General features: G+C 37.1%; 1 pseudogene; it reads right to left on the reverse strand.

Annotated features, from left to right (window-relative positions):
* Window positions 1-8,919: 8,919 nt before the first annotated feature.
* Window positions 8,920-17,750, reverse strand: part of LOC136398348 (guanylate-binding protein 7-like) — a 35,461-nt pseudogene continuing 26,630 nt past the window's right edge.

Raw genomic sequence — 17,750 nt, forward strand, 5'->3', positions numbered from 1 at the left:
CTTGAACATTATATACTCTGATATTAACAAGATTTCTTATTCATTGATGCTATTGTATTTAATTTTTATTTTCTACTTTTCTGTATATTGTAAACTTTCATGATTGTGAATTACTTTAAAATAATAGAAAAACCAATACACAAGAGTAAAATATATTCTCTTTTAAAAAATAAATGATTTAGCAGCAAATATTTTCTGGTAAGTATTGTGACTTATAATTTAATTTATTGTTTATTCATTTCTTAGGCAAGTATTTAGTAATAAATGATGATATATAAAGTCTGCCATATTTTAATGTTCAATTATGCAGAGATGAATTATTATATTTAAGTAGGTCAGATAGAAAAGGAGGATTGAAATAAGGAATTTTACTAGTCTGCTTGCTTTGAACAGGAAGCATGGATTATTGATAAGTTTTCAGGATCCAATAAAAGAGTTTTATCTGGTTAGCAAATATGGAGACAAAGCTCAGGACAACAGTAGAAAATTATTTTATCTAGGAAGTAAATTTAAAATAATTCAGAATAACATTGTGCTGTGTATATTTATATCCTGAGTTCAATTATAGCTGCTGGTGCTTTATAAACATATGAATTAACCAAATCTAGAATAACCACCTTACATTTGGTGAGTTAGTACAGGAAGCATTCTTTTCTAAAATAATAATGAAGAGTGTATTAATTGGCAAAGAATCAGTAGAAATAATGAAGTCAGTGGGGCTTAAAGTATGTGATGAGTTAGGAGACTTGATCAGTTCTCAAAATTCTAGTATCGTCAATGTGCATTAACAGGTAGATATTGATGGCAAAAGAGAGCAAAAGGAATTGGACATTAGATTTTATAAAACTTGAAAAACCTGCTTCTGTAAGATGCTGCAGCATTCCTTTTAGCTTAATTTGCTAGAAGGCTAAAGCATTTATAAACCCATTTGCACATTCCAGGAATCCATTGTGCCTTCAGAGTCCATTGAGCCTCAGTCTCAGACTCAGGTTTGGGAGGATTCTCCACAAGACACTGCCAGACCCATACTGGGGCAGGAGGGGCATCTGTGCTTCCACTTTAAGACATGCACAGTGGAAGCCAGAATGGCAACCATAGAGGCTTGTCGGTCTAGCCTAGGAGAAGAATCTAATTGGTTAGTGGGAGGAACCAATATAAAGTCACAAAATTTAAAAGAAACTGATTGGCTTAAGAAGAAGCTAGTCCTTGCCAGGCCAGTAATATAAACAGAGTCAGAGCAGTGATTTGGTCCTTTTTGTCCTTTCTGCCTTTCTGCCCTTCTCTCTGCCTTCCTGCGTGGGAAGGGCAAACCATGTTTGCAACCATGCTGCATGGGCGGGCAGCCTGATCGTCTCCCAAGTCCAGGCTTTGAGCAGCTGCACTGGACTAAACTGATATTGGCTAAATCACGGCACAGACTATCTGGACTTTGGTCTTTATTTTTTTTTAAAGATTTTATTTATTGATTTTTAGAGAGGAGAGAGAGAGAAAGGGGAAGAGGAGCGAGTAGTATCAATTTATATGATGTGCCTTGACCAGGCAAGACTGGGATTTTGAACTGATGGCCTTAGTATTCAGGTCAATGTTTAATCCACTGTGCCACCACAGTTCAGGATGGACTTTGGTCTTTTTTTTTTTTTTTTTTACAGAGACAGAGTGAGTCAGAGAGAAGGATAGGGACAGACAGGAATGGAGAGAGATGAGAAGTATCAATCATTAGTTTTTCATTGCACGTTGTAATACCTTAGTTGTTCATTGATTGCTTTCTCATATGTGCCTTGACCGCGGGCCTTCAGCAGACCAAGTAACCCCTTGCTGGAGCCAGCGACCTTGGGTTCAAGCTGGTGAGCTTTTGCTCAAACCAGATGAGCCAGCTCAAGCTGGCGACCTCGGGGTCTCAAACCTTGGTCCTCTGCATCCCAGTCCGACGCTCTATCCACTGCGCCACCGCCTGGTCAGGCTGGACTTTGGTCTTTATATTAGGCTTAATGAAGAAAAGACTGGACTTTTCCTTGGTGGGACAAACAGAGATGAGACACTGAAAGCCTGTGAACAAACTTCTACTTCAACCCCAATTAAATCTTACTGCAACAGCCTAAGTTTCTTCAAATGTAGGTCCAGTACTATGATTTTTATGTGACACATTCCAGAATCACATCAGAACTGGCATCAGAAACAATATCAGTATGAACAGACATAAGTTACAGCCATCCTGGTAGCCCTGTCAGCTGTGTATGGTCCAGGGCTTGCACATGGTGCCCTACTCCTCCCCACTCCAGAGAGAATGCAGCTTCTGATATAATTATAGTAAGTTCAAGGCCAGAGAACCTGCCATGGAAGCTCCTGCATCCACCCAGGAGTGAGCCGTTGTTTCACAGAGAAGTACCTCCCCAGGCTGCAGATGGTGTTTAAATGTTCTTGCTCGTTGTTAAATGCAATGTATGCGTAATTGGCAGTAGTTAACCTGAGCCTGCAGAGTGCAGAGGAAGCCATCTGACACTGTTCTGTCAGTCCTCCTGCTTTGTTCAGCTTTTTCCTGTATTTTAGGAGGAAAGTCTCCTCTATTTTTCTTTGTATTTTTAATGAGTTCCTGCATCTTATTCCCTCTGTAACACTGAGAAATTTCCATAATAAATGAATGCTGTGTTAGGTTCAGTCTAGGGCCCCTTATTAAAAACCCTACTAAGCTGGGTTAAACTTTAAGAAATCTGGTGCCAGGGCAGTTCCCATAACTCTCCACCTGAGGAAACCTGACTGCTATTCCACATCTCCCTCACCCAACCTCCCACCGGGGAACTTTCTCAGTGAGCAACCCCCTCACCCAACCTCCCGATTAAGCATATCCCCTCACTGCCCCCACCCCCGAAATTTAACATCAAAACTAACATCCATGCTAAGCCTTGCTCACTACCCTATAAAAGCTTAAAGCCCCAGACCATCGGGGCTGAAGTTCCTAAAGTCTCAGCCCACCTGTCTGCAGATGCATAAAAAATTTCTTATTAAACTCATCAGGCTTGTGCGTCCCTCCCTGGGCGACCTAACAGTGAGGACTGGACAATACCAGTGGCAGGTGAGAGAGGCGCACTAGTGAGGCCGCAGTAAACCAATCTGAGTATTTAGTGAAAGGAATGTAATAATGTTCGGAGTGGTTCACTTCTTACTGTAACAGAACAGTGTGAAAGCATGGTTGTGAAACTGCCTTCCCCCCAAATTATTGAAAACATCCTAATATAGATCTTTGATTCTTTCAATAATTGAACAATTTTTTATTAATTTTTCAAGTATGGCAGAGGACTTATTCCTTAAGCTTAATCTTAAGGTTTGTGTAAACTTATTCTGAGAGAGAACAATTTCTGACTAAACTTGAAAGTACGTGAAGATTTCCTTCTCTCGGTTTTTATTGATCTTTACCTCAGTCCTGATTCCTCCTTTCTCTAAGCTATGATCATTTCATGTCACCATTCTCATATTAATTGTTTCTAATTTGTATTGCTGGTCATGTGTGTTGGGGAGATTTGGTGAGGAAGCAGAACGCACCACTGTCCCTCAACTTCTTATCCACCATCCAGATGTGCAGTGTTCAGAAGGTTCTCAGGTGATACCAGTGGTTCTGGGGATTGGGTCAGGTGAAGGGCTCCTCACTACATGGCTTTGAATGGGGAAATTGACAGCCAACTGAGCACTATCTCACAAACATCAAGAAAACAGAGCTATGCTTTTAGATCTACTCTTCCGTTAGCTGTGAGTTCAATGAAATTGATCTTCATAGCAAAATGGCAGTTTTATTTCAACTGAAACATATTGAATGCATAGAATTACAGTGCAAATACAAATAAAAAATACTGTCTCTCTTTTTTTACTATTTTAAATGCCATAAATGCACTGTGAGACAAAGATGGTGATCTCATTGCTGGGTAATTGTCATGGGTAAGAAGGTTGAAGAACCCAGATCCCATGGAGTGTCCTGTCTCTCAGAGAACATGGCAGCAGGTTCCGACAGGTGTGCATATGCTTTCTGCCTCAGTAAGTCCCTATGGAACTAAAACTGTGTCTTTTATTTTGAGAACAAAAAGAGCTGTTACTATAGTAAAAAAAAGGGCAGTTGGTGCCATGTTGGATGACAGCTCATGTGTTCGTTCTTATTTTTTGAATACTTGGTGTTTCCAGGCTGAGCTTTGTCATGAGAACCAAATAAGCAATGATGAAGATCATCAAATAGATGAGATTATGAGGAGTAAAGAAGACTGCTGTAAACAGGTCATTTCAACTTCACAATTATATAAAAGTGCTATGGCATCAGGGTCATCATAGTACAATGTTAGCCCAAGGAGGAAGCTTTTTGCAACCTTGAAAGATCAGGAAATAGCAGCAGGTAAAGAAAAATAGATGCTTGCAAATAAAGAGCTCAGGGTGAGCAGCTGGGTGTTTAAAGAAGATGTGTCCTGTGTGTAAAACTCCAGAGTCAAGAGAATACATACAGCGTGTGGAATTACAAGCAGTTCATTCTAATCACAAGAGTCTTGAGCTCTACACTGCTGTAAAGAATTAAAATGTTGGAGCTGACCCTGAAAAGTTTTCTGTCTAAATCGCCAGCTTTATAAATTGCAGCAAGAATTTGGAGACCATTGCAGCTGACATTCTGGTAGACTTTATAATTGAACACAAAGTAGGGATTTGATTTTCAAGGCCTTATTGAGAGGCCCAACGGACTATAAAATTAAGATGCACATCTTGTAATTTCTCTTTCCTGCTGTGATAAGTAGACTCTTCCTGTTGAGATAAATTATGGTATTTCTGGTAGCATCAAATATTTTGAGCCTGTCATGGGAACTTTCTCTTTCATGTGTTATTATTTCATTTTTAATCTGAGTAATCACATTTATTTATGTTTAAATAAGTAATAATTCATACAAGGTTTAAAGGGCACAGAAAGTATATAAGGTTAGCTATTCTCTCATGTCTTACCTCAGTTACGCATGTTCATTCCTGTTGTTTCCATGGATGATATTTTATGTTGTATTTTTCTACATAGATGGTCATAAACGCACATACTCATTATTTTCTAAATTTGCTGGTACACACCTTCTGCATCTTAGAGGTTTCTTCATGTTCCTACAAACAGAGCTTCCCCTTTCACACTAGTGACTGTAGTGTATTCCTTTGTAAGCACGTCTCAAGATTTACTTTACCAGTATAAGACCCAGAAATTCAAAATTGTTTCTAGTCTTTTGGAATTACAAGAATCCTGATAGAAATTTAGTACTACATATGTCATTTTCAGCGAGGGTCAATAAATCTTAAGGTTTATTCCTAAGTGTGGACATGATAGATCAATAGTACTTGCTTTTTACATTTTGATACATATTTGTATTTCCGTAGCACATCGGAGAGACTGCCAGTTTCCTGAACCATTCATTGCTTACCTAGTGTCTTATCAAAACTTTCTTTCTAGACCATCTGACTGGTGACACAGCAACCTCCTCTTTTTACTTTGCAAGTCTGTTATAATCAATGAAGTTAAATATTTTTGCCTATTTAAAACATGTGGTTGTTGCTATTTGCTCTTTGTTTATAGGGATCATTGTAGCTGAAGAAATAAAGTCCGTGACTGTAATACAGATTACCAGTGTTTTCTTCACCTTACCATTTGTTTCCTTTTTTGTTTGTTTTACTTAAATCTTTAATATGAATAAATCATTTTCTAACTTGTGTTTTATTTCTTTAAATTAATTATTTCTATCAAAATTAAGCCTTTTTTGTACATAAGGCGCTGATGTTCTTTGGTAATCATTCTTTATTTTTAAACTTTTTTTGGTGAACCTACAATGACACACATATTTGAAAAAGACTCATAGTGTTATACTATTAAGACACAATGAACCTTCTATAAAATATTTACTGAAAATTCTTAGCCTGTCTAAAAATGCATAGCCCTAACATTTTCACTCCAGCAATTATCTTCCCTGCTTTCCCACCGAGTGCTCCAAGTAATACACCACCTGCCACACTAACTATTTCTTTTAGTATTGAAGACCAACTGTTTTTAGTTGTTTGAACCTCTTTCTTTAAGTCGATTTATCTCTTTCATCATCTCCTCAGATTTCTTTTCAAATCCTTCATTAAGTAGTTCTGCTTGCATCTGTAAAAGGGAGAGAGTTGTCTTATGAAAGTTCCATATAATCATCCCTTTGTATTTAATGATTGCAGCAGCTCAGCACGTTCTATTTCTCTACTAGCTTACGTGGTAGTTGATGCATTTGTCCACAATTTCCAGCTATTTGTTTCCTGATAGTGGGAGTACCCATGGTTTCAACCTTCCTAGGGTCCTTCAGCACAATCTCACGGGTGTTGAAGAGTTTGGCTGAGCTAGAATGATAACTATACTGGGAATGTGTTCCTGTTCTAAGGATGTTTCTTGGGAAGAATGGAAGTTTAATTCTATTTCCCTATTCCACTGAAATAGGATGACTACACACATGCAACACATAATGGGAATTCTGACTCTCTGTATAACACTGGTTATCACACTACAGGTGGGGACAAAGTATGCATGGTACTCTGGGTGTACAGAACGAATCAGGAAGACCTAGAAACTGATGCAGCATATTTAAGAGTTTTCAGCATTTTATATATCATATTAGACACAATCTGATATTTTCAACCAAATGAGTCTATATTAAGTTTTATTGATGGTTGTAATAAACATCCTAAGGTCTGAGGTCCTATTCACTTAGGGGCACAATGAGAACCTGAAATCACCACAAACCCACAGTTCAGAAGCCTGGAGCAAGTCATTTGTACCCTGCAAACTCTAATACTACAGAAGATGTTGAGTTTTTTAGATTTAGGGAATTAGAAGATCAGACTAATCTGACAATTCACTGAGTCATATACCTTTGTGTTTCCTTCAGGGTTTCTGACTTTAAAGTTTTGCTCTTCCCTTCATGAGGAAGCAGGTTCCTGTCCCTTAGGCTTTGCCCTGAACCCACATGGACTTACCTTCAGCTTGTGCTCCAGTGCCCTTTCCTGTTCTCTCAGGATGTTTTCTCTTTCTCTCTCCATTTTCTCCTTCAGTTGGGTTATGTTTTCCTTGAAACTCTTCTCTTGAGCCTCCAACTTTTCCTCCTGTTCCTTCTGTTTCTGTCTTAGCAGCTCCTTTTCTTTCTCAGCTTCTAAATTCTTGACACGCTCAGCTGTTCCCCAAGGGTTGTAGAGAGGAAAGAATAGCAGTTATGCTAAGCTGTACTCCTCTGAGCTCAGGGACTAAAATGACTTTAAAATGGTAAGGAGAAATCTGTTTCAGAATGTGTTGGAAAGGCATTAACTGACTCAATGAGCTACCAGAAGATCCCTGGTTATTTTCAGTTTAGTAGAGTTGTAGGACAGAAGGACAGGAAGCGCCTTGTTTCAAGAAGGTTTTGCTCTCACACCTGTTACAGGGCACTGCAGGAGCCTCCCCTCCCTGTGGTCAGAGCCCTGCCCTGTACCTGCTAGAGCCTTCTCCCCAGCAGTGAGGGCTTTGTCTGCCTGCAGGATGGATTCCTTTGTTGCAGCCTGTGACTGCAGGAAAGTCTGGAAGACCTCATTTGCCTTAAAAGAAAAACAAAACAATCAAAACAGAGCAAAGATTTGTTGTTCAATAAAACTTTAAATGTGATCCTAAAAATTCTCATCCTTCTTAGGATCCCATATTAATTACCTTTCTTCCACAGCCACAATAAAAAATCCAACCTCTTTGGTAGAGTAAAACTCTGTATAGCAGCCTCCTTTCTAGCTCCCTAGCTTCTTGTCTTAATGATGCCACCATCACAAACCCAGGTTCCAGACAGCCAGATTTAGGTACAATTCTACAAACACTCATCCTCTATTATCACACTACCTGCACATTATTTTTTTTTGACTGAATTCTCCTCTGTCCTTTCTTTATTCAGATAGCATTTATTGATACTTTGGCTTGCAGCTTCTACTTTCTCTTCCATGAAGATCTGCTGAATTTCCTTCTAAGATTTGAATGGGATGTCAAGTACACAGACCTGACCCACCATCTCTACCACTCACTGGCTGTGTGTGCTTAGACAGCTCAGTTAACATCTCAGTACATCACATTTCTTAGTTGTGTAATGGGGATGACAGCCGCGCCTATATTCATATTATTCTAAGAATTAAATTGATAATCCAAATACAGCACCTAAGGTGATACCTGTAATAGAAAGTGAGTGCTCAATATATGTTAGCCATCATCATCATCACTATCATGTATACTTGCATGATAACCATATCTCATCATATCCAACTGACTATTTATATGTCTTATTTCAGTAAGATCATAAGCTTTTGGAGAACAGTGTTTCTCTAATTATATACCATATTTCCTAATGTATAAGACACTCCTACATATAAAACGCACCATAATATTGGGGTCTGAAATTTGAAAAAAAAATGTATTATATAAAGTTATTGAACTCAAGTTTTATTCATCATAAAATTCATAAACTCCTCATCACTGTCAAAACTCTCATCCATTAGCTTGAGCTCATCTGTGTCTGATGATGAATCACTGTCTTTAACAATGAGTGCAAAATCAAGTGTGAAAAAGCGGGACATGCAAGTAAAAAAGTCTGCCACCACTGTATAAGATGCAGCCGGTTTTTACACCACAAATTTTAAGAAATAAGGTGTGTCATATACATGAGGAAATATGATATTTCCTATGTTAAGCACAAAAACTATTTCACTGTTATTAAATAACACAGATTCTCTTTTTATATGTAGATTTGTAATAATAAATTTCATATTTGTGAAGATCTATTTCTGGTTTATTTAAGAGTATCTAACTAATTGTGTATACAAAAGCTGAAAATGTACAGCTATCACCATGCTCTGCTTTCTCTACACATATGGTCCCATGGTCTTAAATTTTCAAGAGAATCCACATAGACCCTGTGACTCCAGTGTGATCTTCTTTCCCCCCCTCTTTTTATACTTCCCCTTAACTCCTTTCCTGGGCACCAGGTTATAGGACTTTTCAACCTTGTCCATTTCTTCTGAGTAGAGATTGTATCCTCCAGGCTGAGAGAAATTTCCTCTCATAGTGCCTTTTATCAGTGACTCTGAAAGCTTTTTAAGCTGATCCTGGCAATATTTGACAGATGCCTCTTCATTCTGCAGCAAGAAATCATCTTTCTTCTTCTCTATGGTTTCCTGTCAGGGAAATGTGGAGAAAACCAAGGGAAAGAAGCTGTTAGAAGGAAAGGTCACCTATGATTCTCTTGGAAGAAGTAGTCTGACTTGTGAATAATGTGGCAAAGTAGATAAGTGGTATGCTCTCCTCCTCCCAGGACCACATCAAATTTACAACAAAATTATAGAACAATCAGCTTGGAGAATCATCTGTAAACTAGCATAACTGATATTCTTTCCTCTGTAAAACCCTTGGGGAATGGCTGAGCATGCCAAACACTTAGAAGCTGAGAAGAAAAGGAGCTGCTAAGACAGAAAGAGAAGGAATGGGAGGAAAAGCTGGAGGCTCAAGAGAAGAGCTTCAAGGAAAATATAACCCAATTGAAAGGAGAAAATAGAGAGAGAAAAATATAAAGAAGAAGCCACACAGGATTGGTAGGAAGGACAGATATGTGGAACAAGCATGTCCCATACCTACAGTGTAGTAATTAAGAATTGAGAAGGACAGCTCGGTTGGTCAGTCCCCCCCTGTGGAATGATAAACCCCAGCCCATGGAACCAGTGCTTGGAAGAGGAGTTGCTGCAACATTTGGCTGTGAACACCTGAAAGGATTTTAAATGAATGAGAAGAAAGTCTTCTGAATCCAAAGTGTTACTTTTCAGGGGCCTGAAAAGGACTCACTTACTCATAAACTCACTTGCTCCATCCTTGCAGGGGTAGAAGTTTGAAAGGCTTCAGAGATATACAAAAAGAAACTTAATTGGCTAGCTTCAGAAGATACAAAAGTCAGGGTAAAAACTGGTAAAAAGCCTCAACCCACATCACGGTGCCCACCAATGGGCTGCAAGCCTGATACTAGTGTCACCTGAGCTGTTCATAGCATAGTCTCTCCCAAGAACCATCACATCCAGTACAGGTGGCAACCAACTGCAGAGCATATTTTAACTCCCACCAAGAGGCCCTAAGGCAGATACAAATGGCAGTTGAACTTGAGTCACATTGGAACTTCTAAAAGGCTTCAGAACCAACATACCTGGTGGCCTGATTTAGTCTGCACCAGAGCACTACACAACCATTTCTAAAAAAGCCGTATCTGAGTGGTAAGCTTGGTTGGCACCAGAACCATGCTATAAAGAAACTTTTGCACTGTGAGATCAGGATTCATACAACAGCTTATCCCTGTAGTCATGGCCAGACCTTACAGCCAGTCACCTGAAGGTCAATTCCACCTACTGATGTGTCAAAAGAAATGAAGGCTCACAACAAAAGGAGGGCACACAAATCCCTAGAGCAGCCAACTTAAGTTAACCAGGAAGACTGCACTATAGGTCACTACAGGACACTCTCTTCTTAATGACTGAAAGATTTCTTAACTTGGTGAAGGAAACAGACATATAAGTCCAGGAAGTGAAGAGAGTCCCAAATAAGACGAAGTCAAATAGGCCTGTCCTAAAATACATGATAATTAAAATGGCCAAGGTAAGAGATAAACAGAGAAACTTAAATACAGTAAGAGAAAAGCAGTTAGTTATGTATTAGGAGGCTCCCATGAGACTGTCAGCTGATTTCTCACCAGAAACTATGCAGGCCAGAGATGATTAGCATGAAATAGTTAAAGTGGTAAAAAGCAAAGACTATAACCAAGATTACTTGACCCAATAATTTAATTTACACTTAAACAAGATAGAGTTTTGCAGACAAGAAAAAGTTGAAAGGTTCATCACCACCAAGCATATATTGCAAGAAATGTTAAAGGTACCTTTTTAAGTAAAAAAATCAAAAATAAATACAAATAAGGAAATATATATAGAAAAATAACCAATTCTCACTGACAAATTCAAACACTTAATAAAAGCAGTGGATCAACTAAATATAAAGCTAGTACAAAGGTTAAAAGGCAAAAGTAGGAAGATTATGTATAATTACAACAATAAACAAAAATGCACATAAACCATACATATAGAGGAGTAAAAAACTAATGAAAAACAAACTTGGAAGAAGTAAAAATATTAGTGATTTTCAATTGTGTTCAAACTTAAACAACCATCAACTAAAAGTAGAATAGAATATACATAACATGGTATATAGGAAGGAAATGGCAAGTACAAACCAAAAACCTATAAGAGATATACAAAAATAAAGAAAAAGGGAGGCAAACACAATGCTGTAGAAAGTAATCAAAACATAAGAGAGCAAGAGAATAAAAAATAGAGAACTATAAAATCATTCAACAAACAATAAAATACTAAAAACTACATGCTCATCTATAATTACATTAACTTTAAACAGACTAAATGCTCCAGTCAAAAACATGAGGTGGTTGAACAGATAAAAACACAAGAGTTGTGCATATGCTGCCTACGAGAGACCCACTTCAGATAAAAAAAACCACACAAACTGAAAGTCAAGTGTTGGAAAAGAATAAAATTGCAGTAGCAATAGTTTTATCAGACAAGACGTACTTTCAAACACAGGCTGTAACAAGAGAGAAAGCAGGGCATTTAAAAATGATAAAGGCGTTCATCAAACAAAAAATATAACTCATAAATATCTATGCACATAAAGTAGGAGTATCTAAGTATATAAAGAAAATGTTGATAGACATAAATTCAGATATTGACATACACAGTTATAGTAGAGTAATTTACACAACACTGATATCAATAGATAGATCTCCAGCCAAAAAATAAACAAGGGAACACTGGCCTTAAAGTACACATTAATCCATCTTTTAGGATCACTACAGTATGAAACTAGAATTAAATGACAGGAAGAAAACTGAAAAACACAAATATATGGAGGCCCAATAATATATTACTAACCAAAGAAGGGGTTAACAATGAGATCAAAGGAAAAAAATAAAAAGATATTTGAGACTAATGAAAATAGAAACACAAGTACCCCAAAACTATGGGATACAGCCAATGGACATCTCAGGGAAATTTATAGACACACAGGCAGTGGTGGGATCCAGCTGGTTTGCACTGGTTCAGTAGAACCGATACCTAGTTTTTTGTTGAGTTCGGCAAACCGGTTGTTAAAATGGCACTTGGAACTAGGGTTCTCTCTAAGGTGGATGCCTGGGTAGCCACCCAATGTGGAAATCACAAATGTACATTCCTTACTCTTTTTTAAAATTTTTTTTTAATTTTTCTGAAGCTGGAAACGGGGAGAGACAGTCAGACAGACTCCTGCATGCCCCCACCAGGGGGCGACGCTCTGCCCACCAGGGGGCGATGCTCTGCCCCTCCGCGGCGTCGCTCTGTTGAGACCAGAGCCACTCTAGCAACTGGGGCAGAGGCCAAGGAACCATCCCCAGCGCCCGGGCCATCTTTGCTCCAATGGAGCCTCGCTGTGGGAGGGGAAGAGAGAGACAGAGAGGAAGGAGAGGGGGAGGGGTGGAGAAGCAGATGGGCGCTTCTCCTGTGTGCCCTGGCCGGGAATCGAACCCGGGACTTCTGCACACCAGGCCGACGCTCTACCACTGAGCCAACCGGCCAGGGCCTCCTTACTCTTTTTAAACATTCATCTGTGCAACAGCATATTCTAAGTGTCCATAGTAATCTTCACTCTGTTCATAGGTGAAAAAAATCACACGTGAGGATGCCAATTAAGAAGCAGTATGGAAATACCTAAAATAGAAGTTTTATTGTGTTTTTTCAGGTATTATTTAATATTTTTCATTAATATTTTAAAACACTTTCTTTTTTTATTTATTTTTTATAATTTTATTTTTTTAATGGGGTGACATCAATAAATCAGGGTACATATATTCAAAGAAAACATGTCCAGGTTATCTTGTCATTCAATTATGTTGCATACCCATCACCCAAAGTCAGATTGTCCTCTGTCACCTTCTATCTAGTTTTCTTTGTGCCCCTCCCCCTCCCCCTTTCCTTCTCCCTCTCCCCCCACCCCCCATAACCATCACACTCTTATCAATGTCTCTTAGTCTCACTTTTATATCCCACCTACATATGGAATAATGCAGTTCCTGGTTTTTTCTGATTTACTTATTTCACTTCGTATAATGTAAAACACTTTCTTATAATCTAGTTTTGTTTACCACTTTTAATGTTCTTATTCAAGTATTAAATGCATAAAATAATATACTATCTTTTGGTGTTTTTTTTTTATACTTAAAATGGTCATTAGGGCAGAGAACCAGTTGTTAAATTAATTGAATCCCACCACTGAATACAGGCCTACCTCAGAAAACAAAAAAAATCTCAAACAATCTATCCTTTCACTAAAGAAACCAGAAAAAAGAAACACAAAAAACATAGACCAAAGTAAGTAGGAGGAAGGAAATAATAAATAGGATGGAAATATATGAAACAGTCTAAAAAATACCAATAGAAAAGAAAATATCAGAGAAGCCGAGAGCTGATTCTTTGAAAAAATATATGGAATTAATAATTCTTTAACCAGATTCATCAAAAAAAAAAAAAGAGAGAGAGAGAGAGAGAGAGAGAAAGTTCAAGTAAATAAAGTCAGAATCAAAGAGAAACAACAACTGATGCAATAGAAATACAAAGGATTATAAGCATATACTATGATTAATTGTATGCTAACAATTTGGACAAGCTGGAAGAAATTCTTAGAAACATAAAATGTTTCAAAGCTGAATTGGGAAGAAATAAAAAATCTGAACAGATTGATAACTAATGAATTATTGATAGCTAATTAAATTGAATCAATGATAAAAAAACTCACAACAAACATAAGCCCTTGACCAGATGGCTTTAGAGGTGAATTTAGAAAACATTCAAAGAAGAATTAGTACCTATTCTTCTCAAATTATTTTAAAAAACTAAAGAAGACTGAAGACCTCCAAAGTACTTAAAGAGGCTAACATCATCCTGATATCAAAGCCAGACAAAATATTCCAAAAATAGAAAGTAATAGGAGTATAACTGATGAACATAAGTGCAAAGATCCTCAACAAAAGATTAGCTAACCAAATTTAGCAATACATTATAAAGTTCATATACTATGATCAAGTGGGATTTATTCCTGGGATGCAAGGTTAGTTCAACATTTGCAAATCAATGAATGAAGTAAATCACATAAACAAAATGAAAAATTAAATAATATGATCATGTTAATCAATGCAAAAAATTTGACAATATCCAACATCAATTTATAAAATGGAGCAAATTTGGAATACAGGCTATATACCTCAACATAATAAAGGGCATGTATGACAAACCCTCAGATAACATCATACTCAATAGTGAAAAGAAAGTTTTTTCTTTGAGATCAGGAAAAGACAAGCATGTCTACTTCCATCAATTTTATTCATTATCATATTGGACATCCTAGTCATAGCAGTCATTAAAAAAAAGAAATAACGACATCTAAATTGAAAAGGAAGAAGTAAAACTGTCATTAATTGTAGATAACATAATTTTATATAAAGAGATCCCTAAAGAGTTCATTAAAAAACTATTAGAACTAATAAATAAATTCAGGAAAGTACAAAGATTCAAAGCTATGTAATATTCAGAAATTAACTGTAGTTTTATACATTAATAATGAATGATCAAGAAGATGATTTAAGAAAACAACCCCATTTATGACTATATAACAAAGAATAAAATGCCTAGGACTAAATTTATCCAGTGAGGTAAAAGAATTGTACTTGTAAAACTAAAAGATGTGTATAAAAGAAACTGAAAACAATTCAAAAACATGGAAAGATATACTACAGCCATATATGGGAAGAATTAACATCATTAAAATGTCCATAATACCCAAGCAATCGATACATTCAATGCAATTCCTGTCAAAATACCAAAGACATTCTCACAGAGCTAAATAATCCTAAAATTTACGTGAAACCATAAAAGACCCTGAAGAGGCAAAGCAGTCATGAGAAAGAAGAACAAAGTTGGAGATATGCTCCTTGATATGAAACTATACAATCTATAGTAATCAAAACAGCATGGCAGTGACATAAAAACAGGTACCTAGGTCAATGGAAGAGAATGGGGACCCAAGACACAAGCCCCCACCTATTGGTGAATTAATCTGTGATAAAGGAGGCAAGAATATGCATGGGATAAAGACAGTCTCTTCAATAAATAGTGTTGGGAAAACTAGACAGACATATATACAAGAATAAACACAAAAGGAATTACAGATTTAAATGTAAGAACTGAAATCCTAAAACTTTGACATCACTTCTAGTTTTACAGATATATGCTGTCTCCGTGGGCAGGGGAAACAATAAACAAACAAACAAATGAGACTAACTTAAACTAAAATGTTTTTTTGCAGAGAGAAGAAAACCATCAATAAAATAAAAAATTACCTACTGAATAAAAAAAGATATTTGCCAATGATATATCTGGTAAAGGGTTATATCCAAAATATATAAAAATTCATACAACTTAACACACACACACACACACACACACACACACACACACACACACACACACAATTAATAAAAGGGCAGAAGGCCTCAATAGACACTTTTCCAAAAGAAACATTCAGAATGCCAAAAGAATACAAAGATGCTCAATATCACTAATCATCAGGAAAATGCAAATTAGAACCACAGTGAGATATCACCTCACACTTGTCAGAATGGCTATCATCAATAAACAAACAAACAAATGTTGGCAAGGATGTGGAGAATAGGGAACTGTCATGTTCTACTGGTGGAATTTTAAATTGGTGCAGTCACCATGAAAATTAGTAAGAGAGCTCCTCAAAATATTAAAAAGTGAGTATTATACTGAATAAGCCAGATTAAGAAAGACAAATACCATATAATTTTACTTATATATGGAATCTAAAAACAAAATAAATGTAAAAACAAAATGGAAACAAACTCATAGAGAAGAAATTAATGGCTGCCAGATGGACGGCATGCAGTTTGGGGCAATGGGTGAAAAAGGGGAAGGGATTAAGAAGTATAAAGTACCAGTTAGAAAAACAGTCATGGGGATGTGATGTACAACATAAAAAATATAGCCAATAATACTGGAGTAACATTGTCTGTTATTCAGTGTAAGATGGGTACTAGACTTTTTGGGATGAGCAATCTCTAAGTTATGTAAGTGTCTAATCACTATGCATATACCCGAAAGAAATATAGTATTGTATGTTAACTGTTATTGAAATAATTAAAAAAAATAAAAGAAGCAGTCTGATAGCATCAGGGTGGACTAGGAATTGCAATCACCAAGCATCATGTAGAAAGTCCCTTGTTTGCTTTGGCTCATGCTCAACACCTGTGAAATGATGGGGTTGGTAGACATGAATTCCATGTGCCTTTCCCCTAACTGATATAAAATTGACAATAACATTATATTATTTCAGGTGTACAATTAAAGAATCAGTATTTGTATACATTGTAAAATGATAACCACAGTAAGTCTAGCTAACATCCCACACCTTACATAGTTAGAAACATTTCTTTCTCTTTTTTTCTACTTCATTGAATTTATTGGTGTGAAATGGGTTAACAAAATTATATAGATTTTAGGTGCACAGTTCTACTAATAATCACTGTATTGTGTGTTCACTGTCCCAAGTGAAATCTCTGCCCATCATTTATTTTCCTCTTGATAAATAGTTGTAAGATTTACTCACTAGCAACTTTGTAATCTAGTATTATGCATGGTTTCTTTTTCAGAAGTAAGATTAATAGACAACAAACAATGGAAAATTCAACAGGACTTTCCTCTGCAAACTTGGGATACTATGGAAAAAAGACAGAATGGGGCAAAAGGAGGTTTACAGCTGTGAGTACACAAAATACAGAGTTTATTCTTGTGTAATTTATTGATTATCTTCCATATGAACAACTATAAACCTACTTCTAGCCACCATGTATTTACATAGCAAATCAACTGCCCAGTAATGAGTTGTGGTCTCTGAACAGTCTTAAACTAGTCATGAATTCTTTCAATGAGAATTTGTGGGGGGGGGGGGGGGGGGGGAAAGAACAGAAAAACAAAATCTATTTTCTTTATTTCTATATTTAAATAAATTTGTTTTTATTGTATATGAATTGAGAGATTTTTGTAACCTATATTTAAAGACAGGCTCAAAGACAAACTTTTTGTGAAGGTGCCTACAATAAGTAGAATTATGATGTCTTCTAACTGTTCTCTCCCTTTTATCCACTCTCTACATAGTGCATGGGCCTGTGGATGGATGAATATGAATCTAATGACTAGATTATGTTATACAGTCCAGCTTCTTTTTTATTCAGTGAGATGTGGGGAGGCAGAGACAGACTCCCGCATGCATCTCAACCAGGGTCCATCCCGCAAACCCACCAGGTGGCAATGCTCAGCCCATCTGGGGCATTGCTCAGCAACTGAATTCTTTTTATGCCTGAGACAGAGGCTATGGAGCCATCCTCAGCACCTGGGGCCAACTTGCTCCAACTGAGCCATGGCTGCAGGAAGAGGAGAGAGAGAGAGGGAGAGACAGAGAGAGAGAGAGAGAGAGAGAGAGAGAGAGAGAGAGAAGAGAAAGAGTGAAAAGTAAAAGGTGGAGGGGTGGAGAAGCAGAGGGGCGCTTCCCCTGTGTGCCCTGACTGGAATTC

The sequence above is a fragment of the Saccopteryx leptura genome, chromosome 3, assembly GCF_036850995.1.
Source record: "Saccopteryx leptura isolate mSacLep1 chromosome 3, mSacLep1_pri_phased_curated, whole genome shotgun sequence".
NCBI lineage: Eukaryota > Metazoa > Chordata > Mammalia > Chiroptera > Emballonuridae > Saccopteryx > Saccopteryx leptura.